The sequence below is a fragment of the Chroicocephalus ridibundus genome, chromosome 3 (genome assembly GCF_963924245.1).
Source record: "Chroicocephalus ridibundus chromosome 3, bChrRid1.1, whole genome shotgun sequence".
Taxonomy (NCBI): Eukaryota; Metazoa; Chordata; class Aves; order Charadriiformes; family Laridae; genus Chroicocephalus; species Chroicocephalus ridibundus.
In genome coordinates, this window is record NC_086286.1 from 5,340,042 (window position 1) to 5,360,978 (window position 20,937).

Consider the following 20,937-nt stretch of genomic DNA (forward strand, 5'->3'; position numbering starts at 1 on the left):
CTATTTTGTACACTTCAAAGGCACAAGCACAATGAAGAGTGTGCAGAGTGAAATCAAAAGCAGTATGGGGCAGGTCTTGCAGAACGTCATGCTGATGTTGTCTGTCAACTATGGTTGTTGTTTTGTGGCTCTTTACAAGCTCATTCCGAGCAAACAGGTACCGGACAAATCCCTACAGCTTGAAAAATATCCTTGGGAATCTCTTCTGCTTTTGCCAGAAGTGATGCGTACACTTGATTCTGCTGTTCAATGTCCTGAATGTGCAATTTCCTCTTTAAAATATGTAGCAGTTTCTTATCTGTCTGCACAGTGATTCTACAGATTTTTTTTTTAATTATTATTATTTTCAAAGAAGAAAACAGGAAAGCGCCTTTTTATTGGAAGGAAAAATAAGTATAAGGAAAAGAATACAAAACTCTGAAAACCTGGGAAGAATGGGAATAGGGTGTAAAAGAGTTACTGAAAACTCCGAAGAAAGCGTGTGTAGGAAACTGTCTTAAGTTTGTGATTACACTTTAAACTCGTCCTCAACAGTTCCTTGTGTTTTGTAAAACGCTTTTGCCTAGGTCGTATTTTAAGCTTATAGAATTTATGCTTATTTTTCAGTTTTGAATGCTACGCTAAAGAAATACGAACTACCAAAAATAGGGCACAAATCAACTCTGGGGTACTGCTGGTGATCTCATTTACAGTAAAGCCAAGCATTGAGCTGTTTTGGATATATCCTTTGTGTGTCTTTTCTAGTGTGTAGTCAGCATTAAAAATAACCTTTCACTGTATGTGAAGAACAAGAAGTGATCAATACAAAGACAGGCTACCTGCCAAGGAAGTTTCTGGATTATTTTGCGGGGGGGGGCACGGAGGAGGCAGAGGTTGGTTGGTTGTTGGGGTGGGGTTTTTTCAAAGATCAAAAACATAATTGTATTATTCTTTCACGTTTTTATTTTTAAAAACTTTATTCTTCATTGTGGGGGGAGGAACAGAATCCCTAAATATTGCTTCTTTTTGCTATTTTAGAATTAGCAAGGACTTAAAGGCTGGCTTGCTTTGGGGTTTTTTGGATACTTCAGAAGATGTACAGTGGGAGTTGTCATGCATTTTCTGAAGGTAAGGATAGTTACCGTGCTTTCTGTGGGGTAGAGTGAGAACCAGTGCGCTTTAGCTGACACTAAGAGATTTCCCCATGCCAGTGGTTTGTGTGCATCCAAGTTTTTCTGTAGAAAAAGGGCTGTCTGTAATCACTCAAAAGATCGTATTTGGTGTCACCCTGAAGAAAATAGGCCTTTTACCTCTTTGAACTGCAAGAGCAGTTTTGAAAGTATCTTAATACTACTGTGATGAAATGCACTAGAATTGAAGTAGAACCATTTGAGCTAAGAATGAAAGGACTTTTTCCCAATAACTTAATACACTTTTACTTGCTAAAGGTATGTGCCATATTTAAGATAATAGACGATGCTATGAAGAGATGAGGAGCTTGGTGCATTTAAGATCTTTATAATTCATATCTCTTAGGAATATGCTCAGAAATACAAAGCATACTGAAGACAGGTAATTTCAGTCCTGTCATAAGATCTTGGGATAGCGCTATTGAACATTAAAGCAATAGATATGAAATAAACCCAAAACTTCATTGGAAGCAACTGAAATAGACAGTTTTGTTCAACGTGTTTTCCCTGTCAGATGTGATAAAAACTCCCCTGTTGGAACATGTGTGCCTGGGTCAGACCCTGGGGTAACTCTGACGGAGATCCTTGGTGTTTCTGGTTTCCTCAGGTTCTGGGAATCCAATAAGTCAGAGCTTTATTTTTCTAGTGGAAAAATGTGTAAATGACAATAATTTGCATGAATTGTGTGTACTACTTTGCTTATGCCCTTTGCAAATGTAGAAGCATAGCTGTTATGTCTGTTCATGGACAACTTGCCTATTTCAAACTGTCCCTTATGCCTGCAAGGGAAGATAAGAGGTATAAGACTAGAAATCTCTGACTGATACTTCTGGATGGTTATTATTTTCCTTTAATTTTAAGTCTCATTACCCTCTCCCTGCTATGGCTTTCCATCCAAAAGGAGCCTTGAAATGAGTTCGTGTTCTATATGCAATTTTTTTGTAAACCATGAAAAAGGAACCTTTCCATTTGCTCCGTCCTCATCATGCTACTCAGAAACCGTATTTCTGATTAAGTTTTGGATCGTCATAAGAGACAAAGCTAAAGTATACCTTTATTATGTCTCTTCATGAAAAAGGTCAGTATAAATCCACCTGGGAGGTAAGGGGGCAGGGAGGAGAAGGAAGTCTTGTCTCCGTTGCTGCAGGTGCTGGCTGGGACAGGAAGCAGACAAAGTTAGCTGTTGCCTGCCACCCTGGAGCCTTTTCCTTGCATTTGTCCTTCTACTAAGTCAAGCTGGGGTCATGCTGAGGCGCATGAGTGCATGGGGAGCTTGGGAGGAGGCCTCAGGTGTCACAAGGAAACCTGAGGCTGGATACTGGGCTCACCTCGGATGAGAAGCAGAATGAAATGTCAAACACTGGGTGAGCTCGTTCTGGGAATGAGGTTGTGAAGTGAGAAAAATGCTACATGTCACATATTGAATGGAAAACTCTTTGTGTCTGCACCTTCAGCCCGGGAATCATGAAATGATGGTGATAAATGTACAGCTCATGGGGAGGCCCAAATAAAAAGCCTGCAAGCTGAAATTATAGACTGCTGGTCAGCTATCTATGGCATATAAAATTAGTTTTATAAGAGCTTCTGAAAGATGTGCTTAACTGAGAGACGTTCTTGATGATAGGAAAATGGCAAGGCAACTTTGCTTCTGCTTTCTTCTTGTCTCAGTTCCACCTCATCTAACACTTCCCTTTTGTTAATCACTGGGGCAGCACCGTTTTCCTAGCACCTACCAACCTGTAAGTCTCTCTCTCTTTCCACCTGCTTCCTTAAAGATTAGTTTCATGTTATGATCCACCAAAGTAACCCATCTAACACCTAGCTACAGAGATTGCAGTAGCAGTTCCACATCGCTGACAAAATCCCATCAAAGCCGGAAATTGTTTTCTTTATGTGAGTGGCAAGGCAATTACTGAGCTGAGTGACGTGGGCAGAGGAGTGCATTTACACTAGGAGCTATTGCTACAGCGGAAACTTCTGGCAGGAAAGCAGTGACTGACTGACATCCTTTGGCTTATTATTACGGGCCTTGTGTAAATGAAGTAGAAGCAATGACTGTTACTGTGTTTCTAATCAACAAAGTGTTATGCCAGTAATTAGGTTTCAACTGACTCGCATCTCCTTTTAGGCATTAATTGGAGGAAGATATGCAGATTGCTGGTTAATAATAGAACAGTTATAGTTCTATAATCACTTTCTTCATGTTCATCAATTTGTTTGATTGTTTGTGTGGCAAACATTTGATCCTGCATGTGTCTATTTAGCCATCAGACTGTTTTATAAACCTCATTGTTTATCAAGTTAGTGACATCTTAAAGTGCTGCAACTTGCAGAGCCTAATAGCAGCAAATGTAGAACTTTATTTTGCAAAATAGACAGAGCGAGGCCTTTCAAAGAAAGCTCCAGATTGTCCAAACCACATATGGATGTCAGAGATGGGAACAGTGCGAGCTGTATGCTGAACCTATTTTAAACTCCCACACATGATTTCCAAATACAGCACTCTGTCAGAGAGCAGGCTCAGAGAATTTTGGGAACTATAGTGCTCATGTAAATAAAGGCTCCAGAAATCCGTTTTGTTAATAGCTATCAAATTACCTGTTTTGTTAATAGCTATCATATTAACGGTTTATAAACTGGAACCTAATGGATAAGTGCAATTAGATTATGTCTCACTGCAGAACACATGAACAATATTTACCGCCCAAAGAGGCCAAAAAGTTTGCAAAGGTATTTTCATTGTTTTGTAAATGGTGATACAGGGCTCTGGGATGGGAACAAATAGCCACGTATTGCATAGTGGCAGACACATGCTTCACCTAATGACCCACATCAGCTATTTTGTGGCCCTTGTGGACGCAAAAGCTGAATCTGAATGCATTTTCCCATACCTTTCAGTAGGTGTTGCTTACAAGAGATCAGCTCTGCACTAGTGCGGGTTTCAGTCTGTTCCGCACCCACTCATTTGCAGCTGTCTGGAATATACCATCTGGGCGCATATTAACAAATTGTCAAGTCTGTTATTGATCTAGGAACCAAAGATCCATCCCCTGTGCTTGGGCTTTAGTCAGTATATCAGCCCTTCAGAGATGAAGTCCCGTCCTTGGGATTTCTCTAGAGTGTGTTATGCTCCCTCTTTTCTGGTGGATCAAAGATAAAGTATTCAGGCAGTAAGCGAGTCAACTCGTCTTTTTATAAAATAAACTGTGTTATTAGGCTTAGCTAAGCTACTTTTTTACGCCTTGTGGGGAAAGAGAAAACTGCTTGGGAACAATCATAGCGTAGGAGTGTGAACAAAGAATTCAGCAGAAATTCCGATGTATGTTTTATTTATACTAAAGTGAAATACTGTTTCTTATAACCACTGATTTCAGGTTTATACATGAAGCCTCTAGATAGTTCTTTATTCATCAGGTGACCATGATAGACAGGAGTTAGCAGGTTTGAAGTTTTGTGCCTTCGTGATTGCTGAGTGCTGCCCTCCAGCCTCCTTATCTAGCAGGAAAAAAGGAACCTGCTTAATTCTGGTTTTCCCCTTGTTACATCTTTATACAAATGACTGCCCATAAACTTGCAGCTTGTTTCTAATCAGTTCCTTGCAATATGGCTTTGAGAAAAAACATCAAGTAGCTCTGCAGAGAAAGCTGGCCTTGAAGTAAAAAGCCTTGATACAGCTGTGTTGTGTCTTGCTTTTTCCTACTCTGCATTTCTTTGACTTTTCAGAAAGAAGATTTATTTTATATTTGAATTGCTGCTGGAATTCACACCACTGGGCAAAGTCTGGATATACCACATTACGCAATGGCTTGTGAGTGGCTTCAGAGAGGAGGCCCTTCCTTGAAGATCAGACACTTGCCAGTAGCTCACAGTAAAACTTGCAACCAATGTAGGCACTTGCTGACATCTCTTCTTCCTTTTGGAGGTACTCAGCGTGGAAGGGATGCAAAATAAAAATCTGACAACCTGATGTAAGGGAGAATTCCTTGTGCCAGTTGTGCGTTGATAAGCCAGAAGTAACGCCTTTCAAAAGCTGAAGTCCATTTCCACATCCTCTTGCATCCACAGTCTTGGGCACCTGCTTCTGCACACAGGTGTTGCACTTCTGTGTGCTCAGAGAGCAATCAGAGGCTGCATGTGGTGATACAGGTACGTGTGGGTTTGTGCATGCATTGCTCTCTGTAAGCACTTGATGAACATGGTGCAAGACAGCAGATACCTAGAAAACATTTGAACTAAACAACATCTTAGGCTCCCAAAAAGGAATGTATATTCAGGAAACACTGTCAAGTATCCTTCAAATACTTGAAATAGGCTTGAGAGAGGTGATTTTATTTTTTTCAGTCTTATTCAATCTTTTCTTGTATTAAGGAAAAGAACCTCCAAACTACCTTTGGAAAGGCTTCCCAGCATAACACGCTGCTTTACTGAAACTTGGTTTGAAATTACTTCTTGCTCTCTATGAAAAATTGATTTCTTAGTATACTTACTGGATGTGTAGGTTTGCATTTGTAACTCTCTGCAACTCCATCTGTGTTACATTAATAAAAATGCTTTCAGTAAAATATAAAAACTAACATACTAAATGATTTATGTACTTTTATAGTGTTTGAATAGTGGACGAATAAGGAAGAGGGAGAATGTGTTTCTGAATGACTTGATAGGAGGAATATGCATCTTGGACTTTGGAAAGGAAGGTGACATCCAAGGAGCTAACATTGCTTCACTAGAAAGTCTTTCTAAAATCTGCTTTGAGTCTTCTCTGCTGTAATTCAAGTCTCTTTCTTCTTCTCTGATTCACCAGTTTGGACTCTTCCTTTTGGCAGGTGTCCTTTGAATGCTTGAAGAGCGTTACCATGTTCTCCCTCAATATTTTTTCTTCTTCAGGTTCATCAAATCCAGTTCTGTAACTCATGTTTTCTAGGTCTCTGATTATTTTTCTTACTCTCCTCCCCACTCTCTCCAGTTGAGCTATATACATCTCTGAGTAAACAAACCCAGAACTGTGATATTTGAAACTGAAGCTGCCAAAACTGTACGAGGCTGGTTGCAAAAATCTTTAAATGAGAACTCAATACAGAGATTTAAATCACCGCATGGTTAAAACTGGTGCATTTGTCTAACAGCTTTCAGTCAAAAGGAGCTCCGTTTTTTCCCAAATGAGTCAAGCTGCAATTAGGCACAAAGCGGGGTATATTTCATGTGGATTTAGATGATGCTGAATGGTGCTTATCAGGCTTCTTTCACCACCATCATCATTCCTGTAAGACCACGGTGTTTGAATGTGTTGTGATCTCTAAAGTTATATCCTCAAAGGTAGGAAAGTACTACTATACCCTTGGAGGTGAAGCTTCAGCTTCTTGTTTAACTTTAAAGATACCGAGGTCAGCTCACAGTATTGTCAGCGGGGAGACCACTACCTTAAGAGGACAGTTCAGCCTGCTCTCTCTTGCATATAAAAGGAGCCTTAAAGAATTATAGACCTAGCTGAAGTACGCCTGTTATCTTAAAGAAAGATGAAGATAAATGAGGGCCCCAGACTCTCAATACCTCAATCATATAGAAAAGCTGCAGCCCAAGTCACCAGACTATCTTTCTTGCACTAAATCAAAGTGAACTGTGATTTAAGCAATAATCTTTGTACGTAGCGATGGTCCATAAAATGACTATAGAAAATGAAAGGAATCTAGTCTAATGCTGAAAGACAAGAAAATGAGTGGTGTGGTAGTTCTGCTGGGTATTGCAGAACCTCTTAACCTCAGTGGAGATTTGTGTTTTAGAAGACGCCGTTAACAGTTTCAGGCCAGGACTGGGAATTTTCATGGTACTGAAAGGCACTATACTGAAAGCACTGGGCATTTAAGGCTGTTATTCACTGCACACAGAATTGCAGAAAATTTAAAGATAAATAAATAAATAACCGTTGACTGGTAACAGCTGGCCATAACTTTTTGAGCCAACAGGCCTGAGCATCTTCTCTCTGTTTCTTCTTCATCCTTGCCTTTAGCTGATAACATACAGTTTATTTGTCATGGAGCCAACCCAGCCTACCATATGCTTAAAATGTCTTTTCCCACTCATCTCTGTGGTGCAAGCACAAGCTGCTTGCGCCATGTTCTGGTAGAGGTAGGAAACACCCTCAGGAAATGTATGTGCAAAGACAGAACAGACTGTTGATTAAAACGCCAACATTGACTTCAAAATCTTGGCCTGGATATTTCCGGTATATCCAGACTATGCCAAAACACCTTCACATCCCTCCAGATGTAACAGGCTCTGTAAATATGAACTATGTGATTTATTAAAAACTAATAAAAAGACTTATCCTTCCCTTTCATCTCCAGGCTTTCTACTCTCTTCTTGTTTATCTGGATTACTTTCCTCTGTCCCCTGCAACAGTTTGGTATCATGTAACTTCCTTGCAGTTCAAAAGGAAGATGACGGCTAATTCAAATATTAAGACTTTTGCTGAGAACAGATATTTTAGCTAGAACAGGAATATGAAGAAACTATTGTAAAGAACCTATTTTAATACTAGATTTTAAAAAAAAAAATAAGCTTTTTTATATCTACTGTGAACAATACCTCAGAACCAGGCGGTGAAAAAAAACCCCACATTTTCCCCAGATCTTCACCCTCATTTGCCCCTTGGTGTGCTGAGCTGCTGACACAAATAAATGTGTGAATATGTGACGGTTATTGCTTTTTTCCGAAAAGATATTTTGTTTTAACAAATAATTTTGGTCATCTGTTATGTACTATTAGGCATGTGCATATTTTCCTGTCATGCTCCTCAGGTGTCCTGGGTATAGTTTTGATGGCTGTTGTATTTTGGTACAAACTTTCCCTTTCAATGAAATTGTAATTCTGATTTATACCAGTTGCTGAGCATCCCAGAAGTAAAATTTTCTGACTTTTGGTCATCTAAGTCATTCTGAAGGTTTAGTGGCGCATAGGACTAGGGCAGGGTCTCTGCGCAGGCATGAATAGATTCACAGGAAGTGATTTTGTAGATAAGACTGCGTTAAAAACGTACTATATCATAATGCTTTCTTACTCTCTGCTGGAGTATCTGTTGAATGTTTCATATCTGTTTGATGTTTCATATCTTCAGATCTATGGACCAAAAGCTGAAATCTCTAGCCGTTTTCCTAGAGAGTAACTTCATTTTTCATATATACCCAGGAGTTTCCTTAGGCTGCAGTTCAGCAGGAAGCTGCTTTTCAACTTCAAGACAGCTACAAATCCAGGGATGGGGGAGAAGCTAAATATTTCTCGAAAGCAAAGGAGAGAAATTGATTTGCCTGTTAGACTAGACTTCTGTCCTCTGGTCATTCCCTCCATCTCCCCGACAGAAAACTACAGAACTGCGTAATTTTCCTGATACCAAGGGAAAATGCAGTATCAAAGAGCATTAATTTGTGTTTTGCTATTGTTACTTAAATACAAAGAGATAGATTGGCATGGAAGGTGCTCAGAAGAGAAGATTCCCTGTCCATGGCTCAAAGTAATCAGCCTTAGTTACTGCCAGACTACATGAATTTTGTTGAAATGACTGAACTGTAGCTGTTCTGAATCAAAGTTTAATCCCTTTTGCAAAATGATACTCCCCAGCCTACTCAGTGTCTTCAAGACCTCTGAGGATGAGGCATCTTTCTTTTTGAGGTGATGTAAGTTAATCAAGGAAACTTGTTAAAGCACCTTGGTTTTGTGACGGTTTTCATTCCCGCAGTCTCAAAATGTACTGTAGCAGTTACCTCTTTAGTCTGTTTTTTCCTTACAACCCTCAATAACTCTGATGCACATTGTATCTTTGCAAATGTAATAACTCTCTGGATATTTACTATTCTGCTGTGAGACAGGACAGAGATCTCATTCAGCAGAAGTTTAGTGATACCACTACAGAATGACATATTAATTTCTAGCTGGCAATTAGTCTTTATTATAATAATTTTTTTTTTTCATTTATATGAGATGTTAATGCCGTGATAACCCCAGGTGCTGGATAATTTCAGGCATGGATACTAGTTGGGGTGTGAGGAGGAGTGTTTGTACGTCTAAAGTCTACAGTCAAAGAATATGGTTTCCATTGACATCAGTAGGCATCACAATTATTAATTCCAAGTTTGTAAACATGCATGCCCTTCTGTGCGCTGTTAAGCAGATGCATTTCAGTGGTGTGTGCCAGGTCTCCTTTCCTTGAGACAGACTAGTTGTGCCCTCGATTTCGATGGAGTGACGTGTCTGTCTTCCAGGGGTGTTGCATGCAGGATGCCTCAAGGCATCCTAAACTTTGTCAATATAAAGGGAAAAAGAGGGAGGAGAAATTGAGCACCTCTAAATAGAACTAAATAGTCAGAGGAGAGACGCATGCTCTTTCACAGTGTTTCTATGTTACTGTTAACATTTTTTATGTCTAAAGTACCTTGTGGTACTTTAAAATAAAAAATTAGTAGCTTACCTGGATTATTTTCCAGGTAACAGACTTATAAATCTCCTTACAATTACTTCACTGTCTTTTCTGTCCTATTCGATTTACCCATGACTCTCTGACCGTATTTTTAGCTTGTATTTGATCTCACATTGATGTCTCTATGTGAATTAACTGATTAAATTCTGGCATTCAGAACAAATATTTGGTTTAGGCTTAACTTTTCCCTTCCTGCCTGCTTCTCCAAACAAATGTAGCCTGTGTTCTACTAGCCAAAGAATGTAATTCCAAAAAAAAAAAAAGGAAAATAAATTATACCTCCATTAAAGACAAAAAAAGTTATTTTCTGAAGTTCTAGTTATCCTTCTGTATGCATATATGCAGTGTGTTTGAGTGACAGGAAAGCCCAGGATCTATAAATTAATCATCGCCCGTTGCTTACACCAGCATTGTGGTGAGCGTGCTGGTCCTTAGCTGTCTGGGAGTGAAAAAAGAGACGAAGAGTGACTCATTTCCCTCTGGAGTGAATCCTGTGCTGCTTACTGTTTCTAAGTCCTCATCGTTCCCACTAGCCTTATTGGTGGGAGCGAGTTCAAGAACAGGCTTAGACAGCTTTATGGGGTGCACATCAGCTCTAAATCCTATGCATTGAAATGCCTTGTTTATGCAGAATGTGACATAAGGAAGGGCAGATTTTGGCCTTTTTGACTGCAATAATATATATAGTTTATAAACCCATCTTTTTCTGTGGTGTGAACTGTAACATAACTAATGAAAAATAAACACCGAATGGAGCTGAAATATATGAAAGACCTTATCACGTTAAGCAAATGGTAGAGAAGTGCAAAAATGTTATGTAGCACCTTGTTTGTCAGTGAAGGATATCTGAAGGACAAGCAAGGGCTGTCTTTTTTTCTTTCCTTCCCTGCTCCCTCATCCGTATTAGGAGCTGTAGAGTCTGAATTAACTCTTCATAAACTTGTTACCCTTGCCTGGGTAAAGGGAAGTGGCTAGGCAGTCATCGGTCAGGTGGGGAGGGACTGACCTCTGTTCCTCTTTGGAACAGAGATCCTTGATGATGTACTGTCAACTTCCAAGTCTCTTTTTGGTGTGGGGGTTTTTTTGTTGGTTTTTTTTTTCCTGTAGGGCATTATACATTTTCATGTTCGTGGCTTTTTTTCTCTCAAGTCCTTGAGCTGCTAACTCTCCTATCTCAACAATCTTACCTTTGCCTACAATTTTACTTTTCTTATCTTGGATGGCTCTACTCTATTTGTTTTTCACAGCTCATTCTCACAACTTAGCAATTTTCTCAGAAGTTTGAGTCAAGGTTACACAGCTGTGCTGTATCAGCTGGCCTTGGATCACAGACAGCTGAACCCTTGAGATTATGGCCAGCAAAATGAAGACAAGAAGTTAATTCAGCTGTCTTGGTGCTAATAAGAAACAAATGGTTTGAGATGAAGCAGTAGAGCGATTGCTTCTTTCCTAGTCATGTAGCACCAAAGTTCTAGTCTGAATAAGTCTAGGTCATTTGAGCAAGGATGTTTTAATTAGGTTAATTAGTCCTGAGAGGCAAAAATAGGTCTGAGGTAATAGTTGTCTGATCCTTATTCTAGTCCTTCTGTTGGTGATGCTTGAAAAGGGGTTCTAGCCCAGCCTTGCTCAGAGCTGCTAATGGGGATGCCTGGAATGGCGCACAGAAATAACGATCATGGACTCACGACAATCCTGTTGATGTTGTCCCGCTGTCATGGTTGTTTTCTCTGGGAACAGCATCTCTTCTTTAAAGAACTCAAATGGGAAATGCAATTCTTTTATGCTCTGAAGGTGTTTGTTAAATCTGGGCTAGGGTACAGAGGGTCCTGCAGCAATATTTAGATGCAGCCACATCCTCAGATTAATTTACAGAATGTAGTTAATTACAATGACAGCTTTTTTGCTTGCCTTTTTCCTGTAGCTTCTGTTTGCAATACTTTATGGCTAATAAAACTGTCAATTTTCTTTTACTTCAATAAAAGGTCACCCCCCGACAACAGCCCTGTGCCTTCTAACAGCTAGTGCCTTTATTAATATTTAAAATGTACACAGTGATATTTCCAAAAGGTCAGACTTTTAAAAGACATAAAATGTCATCCCTAATTCTTCTACCTTCCAGCCTTTTTCTCTGCCTCCTCTCCCCCATCCACCATTTAAATGTTCCATTTCAGATACAGTATTTAGCATGGCTTGTGTTAAATCCAATAAACATCAAGTGTTTCCCTGTCGCACCACTACAGAGAGGCAAAGGATAAATTTGCCACTGATTCACAGTCCAAGAACTTGTGTACATAGTTTCTGATTCTGACTGTACCGTAGATTCCCTTGAGTTAAATGAGTCATTTGTTCTGTCAGTTCCTGATTCAAGAATGCATTTAAGCCAGTGCCTACCTTTAGGCAGGTAGGGTCAAGAGGATATCGAGGCTTCAGCTGTAAATAAGAGCTTAAAATTTTTCCTCCCTGAGGCTTCTGCTCTCTCCATCTAACAGCCAGTCTACAAAATGGGCAAGGTAATACTTCCTTCCTCCCACCCTCAGCCCTCTCTAGGTCACAAATTCTATACATAGGGACAGTTTGTCCAACTGTATTTACCTAAAGCAGCAGCCTGCTCTGCCTGAAAGAGAAAAGAGAAGGGAAAGCATGTATATTCTGACCTTGCCAGTAGACAGAGGAACTTTTGCCATAGGAAACATGGCATGTTTCATTAGGGCCTCGGAAGGTCTTTTGAGTCATCCTCTGCCCGATGACAGGATTAAACAAGTCTCTTTCTTATTCCTGGCAGAAGCTTGTTCATCCTGTTCTTAAAAAAACTCTGGGCAGGATCACGTAGCCTTCCCTGGCAGAAGCTGAAGTCAGAAACTGCCTGTTGTGGGATGGTTGTTCGCTCTATCTCGTAGATATTACCTTCTTTTTTTCTTTCTTTTTTTTTTATTTGCTCAAAGGGCAAAGATTGCTTAGAGGCCTGTTTTCTGGCGAATCATAGATTCTTCACTCATATTGCATGATATATAAGCAACATCTAGGCTCAGAGGAGCATGATAAATGCGTTACTGGATTATTTCTGAGGTGTCTTCACAGAAATCTGAGGTGCAACTGGGCGATCCTAATTCAATGGTCGTCCCTATTTTTTGTCAAGGTTCTGCTGTCGCACAGCCTTTCATCTTCTAGATTGTGACTGGTTATAACATCCATCTGAAAGCATTCAGAACAAACTTCATTTTCAGAACACGATGAAACATTGAGGAGCTCTTGTTTGCCATTAGGTTAGTCTCTCTGCTTTTTTTCACGTTATGCTGTAGCACCTGAATATGCTCTGAAAGCTGGTCCCTGACCAGTTACTTCACATTAATCATCTTGCTCATTCTATCATACATCCGCTTTTTTTGTCATGAGGGCTTTTTTTATAGCTGGTTATTTTGTGATAATTAACACTGTCCTGGATCAGACAATCCAAAAATAGAAGTGAAAGGCTGCTATACAGCCAGCAGTTTCCAATGATAAATTAACCTAGTGAAGATCTGTCCATGCACACACTGGGGGAAAAATGTCCAATAGAGAGAGTTCAAGCAAGGGAGGAGTAGCTGCTGCCATTCCTTAATGCCCATGGCTGATTGACAGCAGATTATTATTCAAGTCCTTCCTTCTTTCAAAGAATATAGTTCATTTTTCATAACATGAGAAAAGTACTTTCTGTGCTGAGACGGATTAATGGCTGGTATCCATCAGTCTAATTTTCTGTAAGGTAATTTCAAATCCAGGTGAGAGTCAGAAATAAGATTTTGTGGATCTGCAATTTGTTTTTTCTTTGTTTGTTTTAAAGGATTAAGGTGATCCAAAAAAAAAGTGCATTGGTCATGATCATGCAATTTAGAGAGAAATATGATTTCCTGCTCTGGTTTCTACCCAAATTGTAGGCCTCTAAAAATCCACAGGCTGTGTGGCCAGGTTAGACATCTTGCATTCAAACCAGCTTGATAGTCACAAAGTTAATTGTCCCTCTGACCCAGTAAGGTGAAGGTCGAATTGGCTGGAATTACAGAGTGGTGATAGCACTGACTTCCACAGAGGGTGCTAAGGCTGTTGCTGTTTCCTTAAAAAAAAAAAAAAAAAAAAGAAAAAGAAAAAAAAAAAAGGGGGGGGGGGGTGTGGAGCGGGGCGCTCCGCAAAGGACAGGTCACCCGCCTTGTGTGTAATATCACATCAGTCCACCTGGTGATCATGAAGTGGGAGGCCTGGATCAATAACCTCTTCAGCTGAAAGCAATTCAAACCTGCATTTCTCAGTTCCCAAGGGAATGCCCCATTTTAGCTTATAACCAGGTGATCAGCGTCACCTGCAGATGTGGAGATAGAAGGAGTAGGAGTAAACACAGCATTGCTCTCTCAAAAACCTGAGCACAGTACAGGAAATGCTGCTTAAAGGAAGGAAATGGCTGTCTGGAGCAGTTAAGTGCAAAAAAGGGTCTGTGGGACCCAGTCCAACACGCGCATCTTCAGGCTATTATGTAAGTGTGTCAGGGTTGGGGTATGGAGAGGGCAGTGTCGTTGAATTTTAAACATTTGTTTCTTTTTCGGTTTATTAGATAGCTTAGGCAGCCACCTGCAATATCTTCTTCCTCCAGTGTGCTGACTTATTAATCCCTTTTTAGGTGCTAAAGTCTCCTTGTGTTTTGTACGGGGTTATTAGACGCCTAGCTTGAATTGTGAGTTTTCCTGGTTGTCCCTCATGAATCTAGGCCGAAGCACTGATGCAGTCCTTCTGTTTCACCTAAGGGTAGTGTGGTGGAGTGTACTTTGGAAGCAGTATAGAAAACTATTGAGCGTGATCTAGGATATTAGGAAGTGACGTTCAATGGTAAGAAGCGCTGGAGCTTTGAAAACTTTTTGTGGTGTTGTCTCCAATGATATATTAACAGGATAATTTGTAGGAAGATATGCTTCATCTACATGGATTTTGGTCTAAGAGTGCTCAGGACCCCAATATTAGGGAACCGTTCTCCTTAGTATTCCTTATTGATGTTATAAATACCAGCGTAAGAATTTTAGTCCCTAAAATCTTTAAAGAAGTGAACCAGTGATGAATAGTGAGTAATGAGCACAGCTGGAACTGTTTGAAATCAGGAGCATAGTGGTGTTTGATTATGATTTTACTGAACGTAATCTTCTATTTGTGAGCTTTGCCATTTTTAACTCCCTCGGGTTTTACAGCTCGACTGATTTATCTTTAACTACTTTGCTAGTAATACAGTTGAAAATGTATCTGTAGTGATGCTGGTATAATACGTTCTTAATGAAAGCATAAATATCTCTCTGAGTGAATGTAGCTGCCGTGTTCCAGGCAGCAGGAGTTTCTGCACAGCCCAGTGAAAGGCATCAGTGACTAGAACAAAGCAAATTAATGATCAGTGATTTTTTTTATTTTTTTTTATAAGAACTTCTTGAAGTGACTAATCTGGTGACAGTAGTGCTTTTGGCAAATGTAATTGTTATTCTGCTAGTCTCTTCATTTTAGGGAAGGAGGCAAGAAAAAAAAGTATGGAAAAAGTCTAAATAGTTCATATTTCTTGTTCTCAAAACTGATACTTGGATTTCTCTTAGCTGAACTAGCTTTTTTTTGAAGATTTTCTTTAACAAAGTGAGGAGTTTGGAATTGTGATGAAGTCCTCCATTGAGAACTAGTATTTGTTTAAAGTGTAATTTCTCAAATTTTAGGTTTGCTTATCACTGTAAGGGTTTTTCCTTTGTGTTAGGTGAACCAGATTTCTTTTCCCCTCCCAATACACACTAAACTACAGTATTAATTGCTTTTTTGGACAGGTCAGGTAAGCTTATCACATCAATACTGCAAAACTGCTCAAAATTAATAATTAACTATGATTAACTGTGTAATCACTGTAGCATGGCGGTAACAAACATATTCACAACACTTCACAGCCTGATCTAGAGTTACGACATGGATCTCCTTGGTCCCAGCTAAATGTCTTTTACACCTTCATTTGTGCCTAAGCATAAATTAATGACTGCTCTGGTGTAAGTTATCTCCGTGCACATGCACACGCTGTATCTTCTGTTTCTTTTCTTAATCTTCAGGAGGTCTCTAATTCATAATGTATGGGACAGAAGACTGTAAAATACTGAATAGTATCAGAAAACAGGCAACTGCTTTCTCTTCAATTCATGGAAGAGTAGTCTCTATATAGATGTCATTTTCCTACCTGTTTTTTTTCCCGTGCTGCTGCTTCTAAAGAAACACGCGGATAACCACAACAGAAATTGCACCATCTTTCAATTAAATCTACTGAGTGATAACCCATCTTAAATAATGTTGGGGTTTTTTTGCAGAAGTGAGGTTTAGTGAAAGCTAAGGCCATCTGTCTGAACAGAATATCTGAGACCACTCCACCTGCAGACAGATATGTTCCTCCCCTTGCTATAGAGCTCGGTGCTGTATTTACTAGCTTGCTCGCAACGCAAATTTATCTTGCAGCCACACTCATTGCTACATAATCAAAATTAACATAAGCAAATATAATTACTACGGGGCTCCAACAAATGAAGGGTGTACTCTTTCCTATTTTCCACTTTTTAATTACTAATATTTTTTTAAAGATAAACAGAACTCTTGCCAGCAGAAGCAGTTTTCTTATGTGAGTAGTAAGAGAGATCTAAGATAAGCAGACCCAAATCAACAGAACTGAAAGGTTACTGAAAGGTTTGAAAGCTAAGTCAAAATTTAATTTAGCCAATCCATCTCAATTGGTGTCTCCTCTCTTTAGAGATTAATTTAATACTAGAAGGGAGTCAGTTCATTTTCCTCTGTTCTTTTATTCTGCTCAGCCATGTTTCTTATAAGAAACTGTGACCAGCAAAACAGCTAAGGGCGGTTGTAGGGGAGAAAGATCCAATCGTGGTGCATTGATCAAGGGCTGAGAAAACAGTATTTTTGCAGGGGAAGAAGCAAAGCCAGGGAATGCTTCTGCAGGGCTTGCCCCCTCCCTGGCTTACACAGAACTGGAACTCCAAAAGTCTGTGTTATTGCTAAGTTGTAATAACCTGACTGAAGGGACCCTAGAGCCAATTTGAAGCTTCTCCAGAGAAAAAATCCCTCCCTCTCTAGTGAAACCTGTGCTGTAAAGGATATCCAAGGAAGGAGCTTGCCCCTGTTGGCAAAGTGCTATATCATCGACTCCAGTAACTTACGGCAGTTTACGATGGGAAGACCAGAGTGAGAGGACTTTAAAGATTGCTCATCTAAACATATGCTTGTGGTTTGATTTCCTTTGTATCACTTGCCTGAAAACCAATCTAAATGCTATCTTAAGTAATGGTCAGATGTATAATGTGGTTTTTTACTTTTGGTACTTCTTACTTTTTCCTATCTTTCCAGTTTTCCAAGGTGATGGAAACTTGTGGATGATAGTGAATTGTGGTTTTATTTATGTGACTAAAATGGCAACTCTCTAGGACTAATTATCTGAAATTGATGACTTCAGCTGGGTAGAGCCACAGTGTGATCCTACAGAGCTCTTTGGTCAAAGAGACTCTTTATGCAGTATTGCTGTGGCAGTTTCCCCTTTTATAATACTTCAGTTCAGTCTTTAGCTAATGGGTCTCATCATCAGTGATTCAATCTAAACTCCATTGGCAAGAATTACGATGCAATTGCTAGATTGGGATGCACTTCGCAATAAGGGTAATTACATTACAGTTCTGGTTCTGTTATTTATTTTGCATTTCCTAGTATAGGTAAATCTTGGTTACTATCGGCATCTTCTATTTTATTGCTGTTCTGCCTCACGTTTTTTTATTTCATGTATTTTTATTTTTTTAATACTCAACAGTTTAGTTATGCCTGTAGTGTTGACAACAGTTCCCAGATATTTTTTTTATTTTTTTATTATCCCTTGATATAACAATATAGTTATTTTCTTGGAAGGAGTTCAGCTTCACTCCTTAATGTATCAGGAAAATCACTGTAAAACAATATGACATTTTGGTGAAATTTATCTGGTCTACACAGCAAGTAGGATAATGAGAAGATCAGCAGAGCAGCTCCCTTTAACTTCAAAACCAGTTCACTTTCTTTTTCTTAAAGGTGATGAACTTGCATATATGTGTTGTTTGAACAGGGAACATAGAACACAGATTAGTCTCCCGCGTTAGGTCATTTATCATAGATTTCTGTTCCAGGTAAATTACAAATTTATTCTACTAGCTATTAGATAAACATAGAGCTAAAGTGAGGAAAGTAAATGGGATCCCTAATTGCCTTTGACACTGACCATTGCATACCACAGTACATAGAAAAGGGTTCTTCAACAATTTTTGGTCTAGAGACTGTGAGCTGCCCGCTGATAATTTGCTTATCTCTGTATTATTCCAGCATCTGGGACTTGGCATTTCCATAGGTGTGAGGGAAAGGATCTGTGTGGAGACAGTTTTGGTGAAAAAACCAATCCAAACCAAAGGGAAAAAGTACAGAACCATGGTGTATCGTTGGAAGGAGATATAATGATAGAATGGCTTGGGTTGGAAGGGACCTTCAAAGGTCATCTAGTCCAACCCTACTGCAATGAGCAGGGACATCTTTAACTTGATCAGGTTGCTCAGAGCCCCATCCAACCTAACCTTGGATGTTTCCAGGCGTGAGGCATCTACCGCTTCTCTGGGCAACCTAGGCCAGTGTTTCACCACCCTCAGTGTAAAAAATTTCTTCCTTTTATCTAGTCTAAACCTACCCTCTTTTAGTTTAAAACCATTATCCCTTGTCCTATCACCACTGGCCCTGCTAAAAAGTTTGTCCCCATCTTATAAGCCCCCTTTTAAGTACTGGAAGGCTGCAATAAGGTCTCCCTGGAGCCTTCTCTTCTCCATGCTGAACAATCCCAACTCTCTCAGCCTGTCCTTATAGGAGAGGTGTTCCAGCCCTCTGATCATCTTAGGGGCCCTCCTCTGGACCCACTCCAACAGGTCCATGCCCTTCTTCTGTTGGGGGCTCCAGAACTGGACACAGTACTCCAGGTGGGGTCTCATCAGAGCAGAGTAGAGGGGCAGAATCACCTCCCTTGGCCTGCTGGCCACGCTGGTTTTGGTGCAGCCCAGGATACAGTCGGCCTTCTGAGCCGCCAGTACACATTGTTGGCTCAAATCCAGCTCTTCATCCACCAACACCCCCAAGCCCTTCTCGGCAGGGCTGCTTTCAGTCCTTTTATCCCCCAGCCTGTATTGATACGAGGGGTTGCCCTGACCCAGGTGCAGGACCCTGCGCTTGGCCTTGCTAAACCTCATGAGGTTCGTTATAAATAATGAACAGCTATATTTTGGGTAAACAAATATGTATCCTTTTCTTTTTAGACTCGTGCTAATACTCCATAATGGCAACAGGGCCCATATGAATAGGTTATAAACTTCAGATTAAGTATAATTATAAGAATTACTTTACCCTGCTGAAAAGACAGTAAATTCCAAGGTGTTTGATGGAATTCAGATATTGAGTTTAATTATGAATTCTGGCACAACCTTAAAATGTTACTACCTCTACTGCATGTTCTTCCCTTCCTGCATTGCCCACCTGACTTTTCTCAAAAAAATTTTTGTGGAAATAACTGTAGACTTTAGTTTAGTAATAGTGTTGAAAGCTAAAAGGAAAAAAAAATTGTTCTGTCTCAAAATTCAGTGCTTTGCATTTTTAAAAGAGCTAAACATTTAACAGAAGGATTTGAGGGTGACTAAGACAATTTGTTCTCTAAAAACAAGCTACTGGGATTTTAAACGACAAGAAATTTCAAAATATTATAAGTCAAAACACCGAAAAGGTTTTTCTTTCATTACTTTTTTGACATTCTTACTCTCAGGTAGAAATAGCAAGGTGCTTCAGATTCCCCAGAACTTTTTTTTTTTCCCCCAGCTAAAAAAAAAGAAGTCAAAATCGATTATTTACATTTAAAAAAAAAAAATCACATATTTGTCTATGTTCTCACTGTTTCCCAGTGGTATGACCCACCTTACATGGTTCACCGTGCTACTGGTAGATTACAAATAATTGAGGTTTGTATGGTGGGGGACTGTGGCAAGTGAGAGTGAGCTTGGTGGGTATTCTTGCTCATTTTCTTTGTTTTCAGTTCAGCATTTTTAATAGTTGATCCAAACGCAGTGCTCAGAAAAGTAGTGGATCACCAACTTGTGCCGGAAGCTGGCAATGTTGAAAAGAGTTCTCTAAGTATCTGGATATACCTCTGGTAGGGGACTTCAAGACTGACCTATGAAAACATTTTCTTCTACCCTGACCTTTTCCAAACAGATGATATTGGCACACATAAATAACAAACTGTGCAGATTGGCTTGGTTTTTCTTGAATAGACTGAGAGCAACAAGTCTAGTGAGTGGTACGTTGAATTTTTATTTGAAACTGAAGCCCCAGGAGGGGGAAGGTTATTTGACTGCTTCAAACCCACTGAAATGCCAGCTTCCTCAAGAAGATTAATTTGATGGAAAAAAAAAAAAAAAATAAAAATCAAGAGCCTGCTATTATAGCTTGAAGATTGAACTGAGACAGGCCTTGTCATCTGTAGCCGGCCAGGTTTCTTTCACGTTTGGATTTCGCTACTTGAAAATGCTGAATTAGTCCATCTGTTCACATTTAATTTTTCCTCTCTGCTGGGACTTCAGTTGGTCTTCTTGCTTGTCACTCAGGCGCATTTCCAAAGCATCTACATGTAAAGTATTAAGTATTCATTGCTTTCTCCTAAAATAGCAAAAACGATGCCTGTTATCTTTAGCTAACAACAGCCTCATAGGATACTCTGTAGTAAAGGGAACATCTGTCCCTAGAATGTGTTCATGCTTCATCTGTCCAATGCCTTTAGTTGTGTTAGATTAATATTTTCTTAAGGAATTACCTGTAACCTCTGTGCTGGGTGGTGTTGCTACCCCAAATTGTTTTAGCTACACTTGAAAACATTCACACTTCGAGTAATATTTCACTTGAATGAAGAGCAACAAGGATAATCAAGTGGAGCTTGTATACACTTCAAAATAGAAGAAAATAAATGGTTTATAGAGGATTGGATAAACCATGGAAAAAGGGTGGGGGGGAAACAACAAACAACGAAAGACCCACCCAAAGCCAAATCTGCTGACCCATGAGAAATTTCCCTTAACGTATAGTAGGACTGAGATGTCCATCAGTTGTGACCATGATCTGAGGTCATCTCACCACTTCAAGTGGTTATGGCTGTTAATTTTCCAGCAAAGTATGGTCTATATGAGGAGTATGAAAACATAGTGTGATAATCACTTTACC

The 20,937-nt window shown here is 39.7% G+C and overlaps 1 protein-coding gene across 4 annotated transcripts in view; it reads left to right on the plus strand.

Moving 5' to 3' along the window:
- Nucleotides 1-20,937, plus strand: part of SPTLC3 (serine palmitoyltransferase long chain base subunit 3) — a 333,553-nt gene that overhangs the window by 146,295 nt on the left and 166,321 nt on the right. For 3 of the 4 annotated variants that reach the window (XR_010070121.1, XR_010070120.1, XM_063327823.1), the window contains one exon: nucleotides 1,018-1,107. The exons of the other annotated variant lie outside the window; for it this stretch is intronic. The gene's annotated coding sequence lies outside the window, so the exon portion shown is untranslated. The remainder of the gene's footprint in view (nucleotides 1-1,017; nucleotides 1,108-20,937) is intronic. 4 annotated transcript variants of the gene reach the window in all.